Source organism: Haliotis rubra, unplaced genomic scaffold (assembly GCF_003918875.1).
Source record: "Haliotis rubra isolate DU_JTF1 unplaced genomic scaffold, ASM391887v1 Scf638, whole genome shotgun sequence".
NCBI classification, from domain to species: Eukaryota; Metazoa; Mollusca; class Gastropoda; order Lepetellida; family Haliotidae; genus Haliotis; species Haliotis rubra.
Genome location: NW_025767344.1, coordinates 561768 through 574697, shown reverse-complemented (window position 1 = coordinate 574697; position 12930 = coordinate 561768). Strand labels below are relative to the sequence as shown.

Here is a 12930-nt window from a genome sequence, read left to right as displayed (position 1 = left end):
CAAGCTGAAACCGACATGCCCCGTATGAGTAATTGCATCGTTTTACATGCAAGCAACACAACATTTCTTAGTTGTTATTTGTGTTGCACAATTATACAAACACGTAACTTAAGGGGAGCTTTGACTGCATTCAACTCTAAAAAATATATTTTCACTTTTGGCAGTCTATGTCTGTTGTAAGACTGCTAAATATTCCTAGTCCCTCCTTGACAGAGACATTGTGTCAAAGTGGCTACTTGTTTTCTAAATAAAACATTCCTCATCAGAAAATATCCACCAAAACTTGTTTCTATTTCATATTCGAAAGAAATATCTCGATGAACATGGAGACATGTTGTGGGGTTTTTACTTTATATACACAGCATTAAACAATCTGTTTACTGATACGTGAATGTAAACTTAATGCGTTCACATATGAACCCCCAGTTTGACAGACGGAAAAACGGTTGTCGGTTATTATTATAACTGGTAAAAATGTTCCTTTTTCTCGGTGGTGATGATTCTATACAGGAGATTACCATTTTAAAGAACCAAAGGGACAACAAGCCTGACCACCCGATCCTATTACGTGGACTTGTACGAAAAGAATAAATTGAACTTATAAGGACCTGGGCCTCGTTCTACAAAGCGATTGTAGTGCAACGACTGTCGTAAGTCTATGTTTAAGTGTAGGAGTTACGGTCGTCTTAGGGTTACGATCGCTTTGAGGAATGGGGCCCAGTTCTCATTTGTGCTTCACGAGATTTTAGTCAAATCAAAAGCCCGAAAATTGCGTAATTTTATGCTTTGTTGAAACCAGCTCTGTAACTGTTATGTAGGACACCCTATTTCAAATTCAGCCTCGAGTAACTTCATGCAAATTCAGTTGTGTCTGAAACTACAACCCCCCTTTCCGACTCTATGCACTGAGCAAAATTACATCGATCACTTTCTGTAGAGATCAAGGCCCATAACTGTGTATGTTCAAGATAAAAAAGCATGAAGCAAGGGAAGTAAGTCTTGGAAAGATCATTGGTGGCGCCAGTTTCAGAAGTTTGTCTTCAGTGGTTGACATAATGATGTTCCTATCCACAGAATCGAATACTAAGCCTGTTTGAAGACAAGCAGTAAGTTTGAAAAAGTGTTCCGTTGTTGCAGTTCGGGGCCTAAAATCTGTTTGTTCGTCATATGCTGTGATATTGATCAATTCCTTTCAATGGAACCAAATTATTATTCGAAGATTCCTATATTTCCAAAATATATTTGGGGACGCATTCTGATAAATCCCTTGTCGTCTTGAGACACGAGTGAGACACTTGGTCCTAAACACTTCGTTAAGGGGGGCCGTTTTATTACCACACGGAAGTAATAAACTGTTTTACATGTTACTCAACTATTGGATAATTTGCTTTTAGCTTGCGACATGTTATGAGGCATCAAAACACAAATTGGACATGTAATTCACCAATTTAACACCTTCCCGTCATGGCATTTAAACCACCAGGATGGGAGAAAGGCAGCCAGTGAGCAAGCTTCACACTTTCCTTTGGCACCAATTCTCAGCTAATGTAAGCCAATGGTAAGAAAATAGACCGGACCTCATTTAGATGTGGCTACTTTGCATAGCAACTACTTTGATATATGACCCGGTCTTGGCTATATATGCATCGTATGAAGATATAAACCCTTTCATTGACAATTGTATATATGTTTGAGGTTTTCTGAAATAATCACACACAATAATTAAGACAAGGTATATTCAAATAGTTTTCCCAAATCGATTTACAGTTGCTTTCATTATTCTGTTCTTGTTACATTTATGCAACATATTCGGGTTAAATTCATTCATGTGACATGCTACGCCTCACATAAACTAACATTATATTGCGGCACATTGACATCACTGATATAAATAAATCATTTCCTGATTTGTACCGAATTGTGCTCACTGTAGCATCAGTTGCATCAGATTACACTGTTCACAGGATTCAAGAAGGAATGTCCACATTTTGTCACTTCGATGATAGAGCTGACCTGTTTAATACATCTAATAATCAGTGATAAGCTCATATCCCCCATTCGTGTAATGCATCAGTTGTAATTGACAGTTTATTTTTCTTCCCTTTACCTTCCTTTACGATCCGAATAACAACTAATATTGTCCGCGACGGTGAATAAAGGTGTCACCATTGTATTCTAAGTCACTAGAAACACTTTCTGTGAACAATGGATGGGCCTGACTCAGCATACTCCTGCTTGCTGATCCACATCTGCTGGAAGGTTGACAGGAAGGCCAAGATGGAGCCACCGATCCAGACGGAGTATTTCCTCTCTGGAGGAGCGATGACCTTGATCTTCATTGTGTTGGGAGCAAGGTCTGTGATCTCCTTCTGCATTCTGTCCACGATACCTGAGCACAAGGTGGTACCTCCTGAGAGAACAGTGTTTGCATACAAGACCTTACGGATATCAACATCACACTTCATGATGGAGTTAAACGTGGTTTCGGGGATACCGGCTGATTCCTTACCCAAAAAGGATGGCTGGAAGAGGATCTCTGGACAACGGAACCTCTCGTTGCCAATAGTGATGACCTGACCGTCGGGAAGCTCGAAGCTCTTCTCCAGGGAGGAAGAAGTGGAAGCTGTAGCCATCTCCTTCTCGAAGTCGAGGGCGACATAGGCCAGCTTCTCCTTGATGTCCCTGACGATATTTCGCTCGGCGGCGGTGAAGGAGTAACCGCGCTCTGTGAGAATCATCATCAAGTAATCAGTGAGATCGCTACCAGCAATGTCAAGTTTCATGGTGGCGTGTGGTAAGGCATATCCCTCATAGATGGGAACAGTGTGGGTGACACCATCACCAGAGTCCAAAAACAATACCCGTCGCACGACCAGAAGCGTGCAGAGAAAGAACGGCCTGAATGGCCACATACATGGCTGGAGAATTGAAGGCTTCGAACATGATCTGGGTCATTTTTTCACGGTTGGCCTTGGGGTTGAGGGGAGCCTCTGTCAGGAGAACGGGATGTTCCCCAGGATTCACTTCGAGCTTTTCGAATGTGTGATGCCAGATGGTTACAATACCGTGCGAGACAGGGTATGTGAGTTTGCGAGCATAGTGCCTTGAGCGAGCTTCGTCACCGACGTGGTAACTATTTCCCTGGAATAAACTGACATGACATATATACTCAGACTTAATTGAGACTGGACCGACAAGAAATAAAGTCACTAAAGATCACGATACAGGACCTGGAACATGACTTGCTACCAAATGAAATCTGAAAAGCCATGCTAACATTATTACTTACTCCCCTTCAAAGACGAATGCCATATAACATGGCGTGTCAAAACCAAATAATCCTAATAATAACCTAATAATAAGGATGGTAATATTATACACAGAATTGAGAGCAACATGGAGTATATGTGTAATAAGGATTCAAACCATTCGGCTGAATGTACAAAATAATGTATGTTTGGTAATGCTGATGAGCACCTTGTCATCCTTGATATCGAAATTTATGTTACAATAGAGATGATGGAAGATAAGAGGAACACTATATGGATAGACAACTCAAGCAAATGATCATTTGCGTGATAACTGTGTTGGAATCTACACCGAAACGTACCATCTATTGCGATAAGAAGTATTCCATCCACAAATGCTCCTCTTCATCACAGTAGCTCCTAAATGGCACTTAAGAAGAACAATTTATACGGATGAAATGATGGGGATTTCTTCTGTAATAGAATTCAATATATATACTAAAGGATATCCCGAACCTGTGTTATGTGGAGAGAATCATTGTTCCGGTCCTTATATATATGTTTGATTATCTTATTATTTATGAATTATTTAGTAACATAATTACGATGATTTAAGAATCTCGGACATATCTGGATCATTCATTCATTCATTCATATATGACAGTAGGGATTCTTTACTCGGAACCCTGGTCAACTGGTATGAACGAGGTTTTCCTCCAGTGAACAGTCAAAGAACCTTAACAAACATCAATTACCTGGCGGGGCCGGGTGACCGACGATGGAGAGGGAAGACAGCTCTTGGGGCGTCGTCACCTGCGAACCCAGCCTTACACATGCCGGAGCCGTTGTCGATAACCAAGGCGGCAACACCTTCGTCGCACATTTTGGGTTGAGAGTTATAAGACGTGTTTTACTACCGGCTGTGAGGAATGTGTTAACCTGGACAGGCGGGTTTGATACTGTAAAGTGGTAAATGTATCATTTACAGGGAATGCAGACACTAAAGGACGTGCCATTTTCATTCACAGGCTTTGGTGGGGTATACAATTAGCTCTCGGGAACGTCTAGAGTTGCGGAGAAACACACGCATGTTTCTTTAGGAAAATCTTCACCCGGTAGATTAGCCAGAGTACCGCCCACTCTGGTCCTACATGTCCTATCAGGGCGTCGCCTTCACAAGCAACAAAACTTCATAATATGACTATTTAAGGCAACATTGGGCTCAAACATTTGTTTTACCCAAAATGGTTTATACAAAAATATCAATATATTGAGACAGATAGACAAAAGTGTTTATTATATCCCTTTGAGATTTCAACACTGTTAGGAAGTGCGCTTGATATAAGTATGACGGTATGACCAAACATTATTGGAGAATTTTAAGAATATGTTTAATTTTCACTTTCTAAGTAGATAAACAACCTTTGACCAGCTATCAAATATGAAAATCACAGACATCACAGTTCACCGTTAGCATTCAGAGTTTTTCACATTAGTTTGTAAAGAGTTATCCCCTGTGTTTACTCACTGTAATCAGACGACATTTTCAAATAGATTTCTGATCCTCAGCATGGATGATTTCGAGAAGAGGACAGACTACAGCGTCCATTTTAGAATATTATAACAAGATTGACACTTTTTCAGATCGAAATATGACTTAAGTGATTTCAAGTTATTAGAACAGGCATCCCTTTGTCCACTGGCTTTATCGTGTTTTGGAAAAGTGATTGCAAATACAGAATTGTATTCACAGCATTGAGAACCAGGTTTAACTTCCATCGGTTACTGCAAGTAGTTTATATTTAGAAAAACTTATCCTTCTTCGCAACATGATTGATAGAACGAACTGTCACTAAAGCGTCTTTGTCTGTAAGGAGACAATTAGAACTGAGCTGCATGCAATGGGTTGGCCTTCAGAAAAGGTCATCGAGCCTTGGTATTTGCATCAACACAATCATGAAAACCTGAACAAAGAGCGAAGAGTTGAACTGTGTGCTTGACAGCATAGATAATTTTAACTGCGACAATGTGATTTTCTCAGATGAAAGTTCTGTGTGGCTTTCCTAATACGCTGAAATTTGGACCAAACAAACTGAAAAACCTTTGTATCAGCGCTCAAAGTACAGCATGGCGAAGTACCGTCCTAAATTTAACGTGTGGGGTGGCATATTCGCGTTAGGCAGGGCAACGCCCATCTGTGTATTTAACATAGAAGGGAATATGAACAGTGAGCGGTACAGATATTCTCGAGGGACAGTTAATTCCATCTGATCACCAGTTCTATGGACATTTGTGGATTTTCCAGCAGGACAACGACCCAAAACATCGTTCCAAGCATTCACAGGCCTGGTTTCGGACCCACAATATGACATTATTAGCTATAGCCCTGACCTAAATCCAATAGAAAATGTTTGGGAACTTATGAAGGAAAGTGTCAAAAAGAAAAATCTGACAAATATTGCTGAAATGAAAGAAGAGGTGGTCCGATATTGGGACAGCATGGACCACGAATTTCCAACTTCTTTGATCAGTAGTATGCCCCGCCGCATTGAAGCCTGCACTGCTGCCTATGGTGACTTGACAAAATACTAACTGTTCACCTGTCTTTGAATCTGGAGTTACATTCTGCTAATATTCACATTTAATACGTGAGTAATGAGTGAAAATTTAAAAGAAAATTACAATCTTAAATTCTCAATAATTTCTGGTTGTACTGTACGTGTCCACCTATATAAAACAACTGACGTTACAGGTGCGACACATACCTCACTCTATAGTCGTGAATACAATACTGTACAGTATACCTCACTATCCACGGTACCAGTTATACTGGAGAGGAGTTGGGGGGCGTACAACGGATTCTGTACAACCTGATTCATCAGGACGTGTGTATATGCGTCTGACTGCATGTCCGTTGCCCGTTTACTCTTCCGTCAGTCTCAAATGTTCTTTACACACTGTGACAATACACGGGCAAACATCAGACTATGGTACCGGGGAGACTGTATCAGTACATTGTCAGTTAAGACGAAAACACTCTCAGTTACTGTCACAACCAGTAATTATTGCACTGTCTGACTGTCTTAAAGGTTACACAGTCAGCTGTCGTGAGCGTTGTCACTGTTACATAGCCCTGCAGCTCTAGATATAACACACAGGGCCACATAGTCGCCTATTGATGTGCAATGGAGTCTAACAATGTTACACATCCCGACAGCTCTGTCACTGGTATACAGTCCGGCAGCCCTAGATATAACATACACGGTCACATAGTCGCCTATTGATGTGCCAAGGAGATTGTCACTGTTACACAGCCCGGCAGCCGAAGACATAACACACACGGTCACATAGTTGCCTATTCATGTCGCATTGACACTGCCACTGGTATACAGCCCGGCAGCCCTAGATATAACACACACGGGCACACAGTCAACTATCGTTGTTCCGGGTAGACTGTCGCTGTTACGGAAAACATCATATTAATGTTCTTAGATTTCATCAAAGGTGTGTCGTTTGCAATAAGTTGTTGCTGTGTTCAAACCCCGTCCTTGCGTTCCTGTCACCGCACAGTATGACCTCACAGTTCGTGACTGAATGTTCTCTCAGCCACTGATCTACTACCTCGAATGTTGTTACGTTGGCTCCTGTTGCATGCAACGATGAGCCAGTGGGGGAAACATACATTACTTTTAAGATGATATCGCTACAAAAATGTACTAGCGATGTACAGATTTGATCATACCACATTATGAAAAACAACTGACACCTGTTGACAGTAAGCAGCTAGTGAATTGTTCATCAGCACGTTTACACAGCCAGATAATCTAACACCCGTCGACAGTCTAATGTAGGATAGAAACCAGATGGATACCAGATGGATGCCAGGTTTTCAAGAAAGGTTTCAGTCAGACAAACTATGGCAAAATTCTTTTCATTATATAACTAATAAAGTCTGCATCATCGAGGTTTGAAAAAATACCCCAAATATTCCAGTTTTAGAAGGAGAAATCATAGCTAGAATAGTCTTCACCTGGTAGATTAGCTAGAGTACCTCGGTTGCTACTCTGGTCCGAGCAGTGTCCCTGGGGGGTCGCATCTTCAGCCCAGTGGGAGAAAACACATTGCTTTAAGTTTCATATGACATCGAGCTTTCCTTCAAATATGAACAAAAATATATTGAGACAGATAGACAAAAGTGTGTTTTATTTCGATAAGAAGTGCCTACTTTGACGGTGTGTGGGTGTCAAGTAGAGAACAAGAATATATACCGTTTTCACTTAAGAAGAGATAAACTACTAAAATATGAAAATCACAGACATCACAGTTCAACACTGGAAGCAATCAGAGCTCCATATGATCTGTGTCTTTCTGAAAAATACACAACTGTAATCACCATTGAGCAACAATTGACGGCTCCTTGGCTTGGATAACTTCTACACATTTGGTACCTGATGTCGAAAGCAGTAAAGGTTATAGTTAATGGTGTTTATTTTCGGGCGAGTGTAGATACAATTTCCAGCTAAAATCACCTCTACTGCAGTGTATTTTAACTTTGTGTAGCGCTAGCTCAGCTCTCGTCATTGTCAATTGAAACTGACATCGTCTCCCATATCTGCACGTGGACCACGCTTTGCAGTGGTAGTCTCTCTATAGGAGATATCGTCCTTGCGCCTTCCTTCAGACTGTCGCATGCTTTGCACGGGTAATCTGCCGTGCTCGTGCCGTAAATGTCGATGAAACTTATGAGACATTCGGCAATGTATCCCTGGGCCGTCGGTGATATAAAGAAGTCCCTATTTCGTTAAATCTGCCCAAACTTTGGGTTTTGAATGTAAGCATCATTTCTGATGACTGGTACGTTGTTGAAAGTCTGTTTGCGTCATATTTAGCGTGTTCAGCCTGGAGTTGTGGGTGAGTTTGTTTGGTACTCTTTTTCTTTCATTTGGGGCACGTCTCAAACAGTTTTTTTCCCTTTTCCCTGCATTTGTGCAATTTTCAATGCCATATGGCCGACAAACGATCAAACTTTTGATATGCATGTAAGAACACGAAATGTTAAGCATCTTCTGTTGATGCATACTGCCAAGTTTTACGGCCTTCTGTGCAGAACTTGAGCAGCTATGCTGTTTAGAATGTAGTATCATCAGAATCTGACGAAATCCAATATGGCCGCCAAGCAATACACATTTTGACATGCACCCAAGAACAAAAAATGTTTAACACACTTAGTTACTACGTACTGCCAGATTCTAGCTGCATAGTTGAAATAGTTATGACGCTGCGATTTTTTGAAAATACATTTTAGTACAAAATAAACAACAGAAGCAAACATCTAGGCATCCGTAACTAATCAAGGTATCGCAACATAGCTCGAGATTATACATACTTGAGGTATATAATCTTTACCTACAAATTTGCAGCATTCTGCAGCTAATACATTTAAAGTTATGGATTGCGAAAAATGCCTACCCCACAAAAACTGCACATTTCCTTTAAACATCGTCAATCCAATATGGCCGCCGCATCACGTGACTTTTGTCATATGACCATGAACAGAAATTGTTCAGCAACCAAAGGCCATTTCAGAACAAGCGTTCAAAATGTTGTATCTGGTAAGTTTGGTTTGCCACAAAGTCGCTAAAGAAGCCTGTAGAAGTTTTGAAGACAAGTTTTCCCCAGAAGTAGCATCCAATATGGCGGCCATCATATCCACATAGCCACATTTGACGATGCCGCTGTGTAGGGACTTGCATAGACACAAAGTATGCAAAGTTTGAAAGCCGTAGTTCTTGTAGTTTCAGTGCAGCAGATTTTGGGAGAAAAGCAGTCATGATTTTGCTGAAAAACATCACCAAAAATTTCAATCCAAAATAGCGGACAAACGGTGCATTTTAGCGACTCGACCCGTCCAGGCGAAATTGCAGACATTTTGATTGCGGATCTGCTCAAGACATTTGGTAGTCATTGGATTAGTAGTTTTGCAGATATTTGCTACTGAAATTGATTTTTTAAATTAATTTTGAATTATCTGCCCTTTGCTATGGGGCCTAGTAAGCTGGATTTTGATATGCACCAGTTCATGTTGATGCGCATCCACATGAATTTTTTCGACAGTTTCTGTCCAGCGGTGCTCTTTGTAGGAGTGGTACAAAATCCGGCGGAATAATAAATAATAATAATCATCTCCTGCTCGAAGTCGAGGGCAACATGGCACAGTTTCTCCTTTATGTCCCTGGTGATATTTCGCTCTGCAGTGGTGGTGAAGGACTAACCACGTTCAGTGAGAATCTTCATCATGTAATCAGTGAGATCGCGGCCACCAAGGTCCATCCTGAGAATAGCATGAGGAAGGGCGAAGCCTTCATAGATAGGTACAGTGTGGGTGACCCCATCACCAGAGTCCAAAACAATACCTGTGGTACGACCAGAAGCGAGCAGAGACAGAATAGCCTGGTTGGCCAAATACATAGCTGGAGTGTTGAAGGTCTCGAACATGATCTGGGTCATCTTTTCACGGTTGGCCTTGGGGTTGAGGGGAGCCTCTGTCAGGAGGACGGGTTGCTCCTCTGGAGCCACACGAAGCTCGTTGTAGAAGGTGTGATGCCAGATCTTCTCCATGTCGTCCCAGTTGGTGATACCGTGCTCGATAGGATACTTCAGTGTAAGGATACCTCTCTTGGACTGAGCCTCGTCACCGACGTAGCTGTCTCTCTCTCCCATAGCGACCATCACACCCTGTAAAAAATGAGACAACATTTTCTGTTCCATTACCTCTTTTCTCCTACAAGATTTCTTATAAACGTCTCAGTAATACAAAACACCCAATATTTGGCCAGATTAGTTTTACACCTGTTTTAGCAATATTCACCCATGTAGATTTCCTCCTGTCCTGCACCCTGGAAAGAAATATATGTGGCTATATTGCAAGCTGTATTGCACCATTCATACTTTCTTGTCCATTATATAATATATTACTGTACGAACGGAAAAAAAACACCACATCTTTATCGGAACCATGTATATGCATAACATAGTGATGTAACATTATGACGATGATAGTATTCTTCCTTATTCATAATGAATGATAAAAGACAAAAATATATATCAATTTATCGCAAAATGTATTTGTGTATCTCTTTAGTTATTATCTGGGTACAGCATTTCATACACGTTTAACAGGTCGGAATAATTGTTGCATTATATAGCAAGTCCAATTACAGTCGTTATCTATGTAGACAGATTGTGGCAAAGACGACAATGTAATGTAAGTTACGTAATTGTTAATATGAAAGTCAGTACATCATTTCTTCTCTCTTCGAAGCCGAGAATAATGGTTTCTGCGTTTAATTCTAAATGGGTGTCTGTTTCATTTTCTATCCAATCTAGTAGATCTTGCCACAGCTTTTTGACATATTTGCATTCATATAGGAGATGAATGATCGATTCTATTTCAACATCACAAAATGTACGAAGTGGAGATTCTGTTAGTTTGTATTTGTATAAATCTTAATTTGTTGTGAGGATCCTATGGAGAATACTACATTGAAACTATCTGTTCCTAGCACTATAAGATGCTCGAAATGGTATAAAATTATGTGTTTTCCATAGATTAAGTGTGATATCTATAATCAGTTCATTTTCCCACTTACTTTGAAAAAGCAGTTTTAGGTTTATAATATACTTGTGGTGAAGAAGCCGGTTTTTAGCTTTAAGTAGACTACAAATTTGGAATATCAATTTTGAACGAACCCTGTTTCGAATAAAACTGCCTAACTGATATCTACCCAACAGAATTGTTAAATTGTCCTTTGTCAACATGACATCAGCAGAATTAAGCGTAATACCTGGTGATGGGGACGACCCACGACGGAGGGGAAAACAGCTCTTGGGGCGTCGTCACCAGCGCCCCGGCTTTTCACATGCCGGAGCCGTTGTCGATAACCAACGCAGCAACTTCGTCGTCACACATTTTGATAGAATAGTGTAGGAGCAAATACTGTTCCTTGTTGCACGCGGGCTGGGGACTGAATGACTCTGCATCCTCCACAGCTGTACTTATGTGCGCCGATCAAAGCACTTCTCGGGAGCCAACCACAGCTTCCTTATAAGGCAATATTATGCTACATATTGTGGAACGTGACAATAGCTGCAGAAGTCTTCCGGTTGTATGGGGCAAGGGTGGGAAATAAGAAGAAGAGGGTCTCTGTCTCAATGATATCATGGTTCGATACAGGAGGGATGTTGCAGTGTCGGGAACGCAACTCATGATGTTGTGGTAGCATTACATTGTCTCTGTTAACCTTGGTTTGTAGTTTAACGCCGTACTCAGCAATATTCCAACTACGAGTATATGGCTGCCGTCTGGAACTAATGAAGTCTGGACCAGACAATCCAGAGATCAACAGGATTACCATCCATCTACGCAATTGGGATACGATGACATGTGTCAACCAAGTCAGCGAACTTGACCACCCGATCCCGTTAGTCGCAAGCATGATTTGAGGAGAACCAATTCTAACTGGGCTTCTTCATTGGTCAATTGTATTGTGACACACACACACGAACAGCAAGCATGTGTGTATTCGAAAACTGCAGGTGTACCGACTTTGTAGAATCCAACCGTACCACACAAAGTTACAGTGACAGGGTAGCTAAGAAATCACAACACATTATGCACAGAGGCGATTTACTAGAATCTGCTTGTCCTGTGTTTGAATCCACGATTGCCCTTATTCCTGGAATCACGTTTCTCAGGACCCGTATCACTGTAGGTGTTCCTCACACAGCAGGCTGACATTTCCCGATCCTTGGCACGAAGATCTCGTGTCGGACACATAGTTTTAAGTTTTATGTGTTCTTTTGGCCTTATCATTTTACATGCCCATGTATTTGTCACAATCAACTGTAATCTTGACTCGTCCTGAGGCTGCTAAAGTGTGTGAGTTCTGATGGATGCTTGACATTTCTTTTTGTATTTCCGTCAGTAATTTTTTCTTCGGCCTCACACTGTGACAATACACAACTACACAGCAAGCCATCGTGCCAAGAAGACTCACTGGGTTGATTGTCTGACAGTCAAGGGCTGTATGTAACTTTAGACTAGACTAAATACAATAAACGGGGAAACGCATACGGATATTGATGTATTGATGTATGAACTTTCAAACTTTGCGTTTGATTGTTATAATTTGGCTATTTTGGGGCTGGTTTGTGTGCATGGATAAAAGGACAGCGCAAAAACGAATGTTTGGAAACTTTAATGCATGTTAACGTTCGAAAGCGTCAAACAACTTTTCTCAAATACCTTGTCTCATCACCTATTCTAAAGTTGTCTATTCTTAAGTTACATACAGTTCACACGTGGTTTACTGACAAGGTCCCAGCTTGCAAATGATGAGCCTAATAGCTTACCGTTAATGGACACTTTTGTCAATTCATCTGAGACAAACACCTTTACCGTTCGCGAACACCTGGTGGCGTCAATGATTTACAGTGACCCATTCCTATAATTATTACCGCTATTTTACATTTTCCCCATATTGGAAATACATTGTTTCGGTGGTAAAATTCGTTATTCGTAACTTCATATGTTTTATGCCTATTTTTATGTGTTGTTAATGCTAAAACAACAACGGGTGATACACGACATCGATGTTTCATATTGGCCGAGCCACAAATTGCA

General features: G+C 40.9%; 1 pseudogene; it reads right to left on the bottom strand.

Annotated features, from left to right (window-relative positions):
• Positions 1–12930, bottom strand: part of LOC124256745 — a 61249-nt pseudogene continuing 48319 nt past the window's right edge.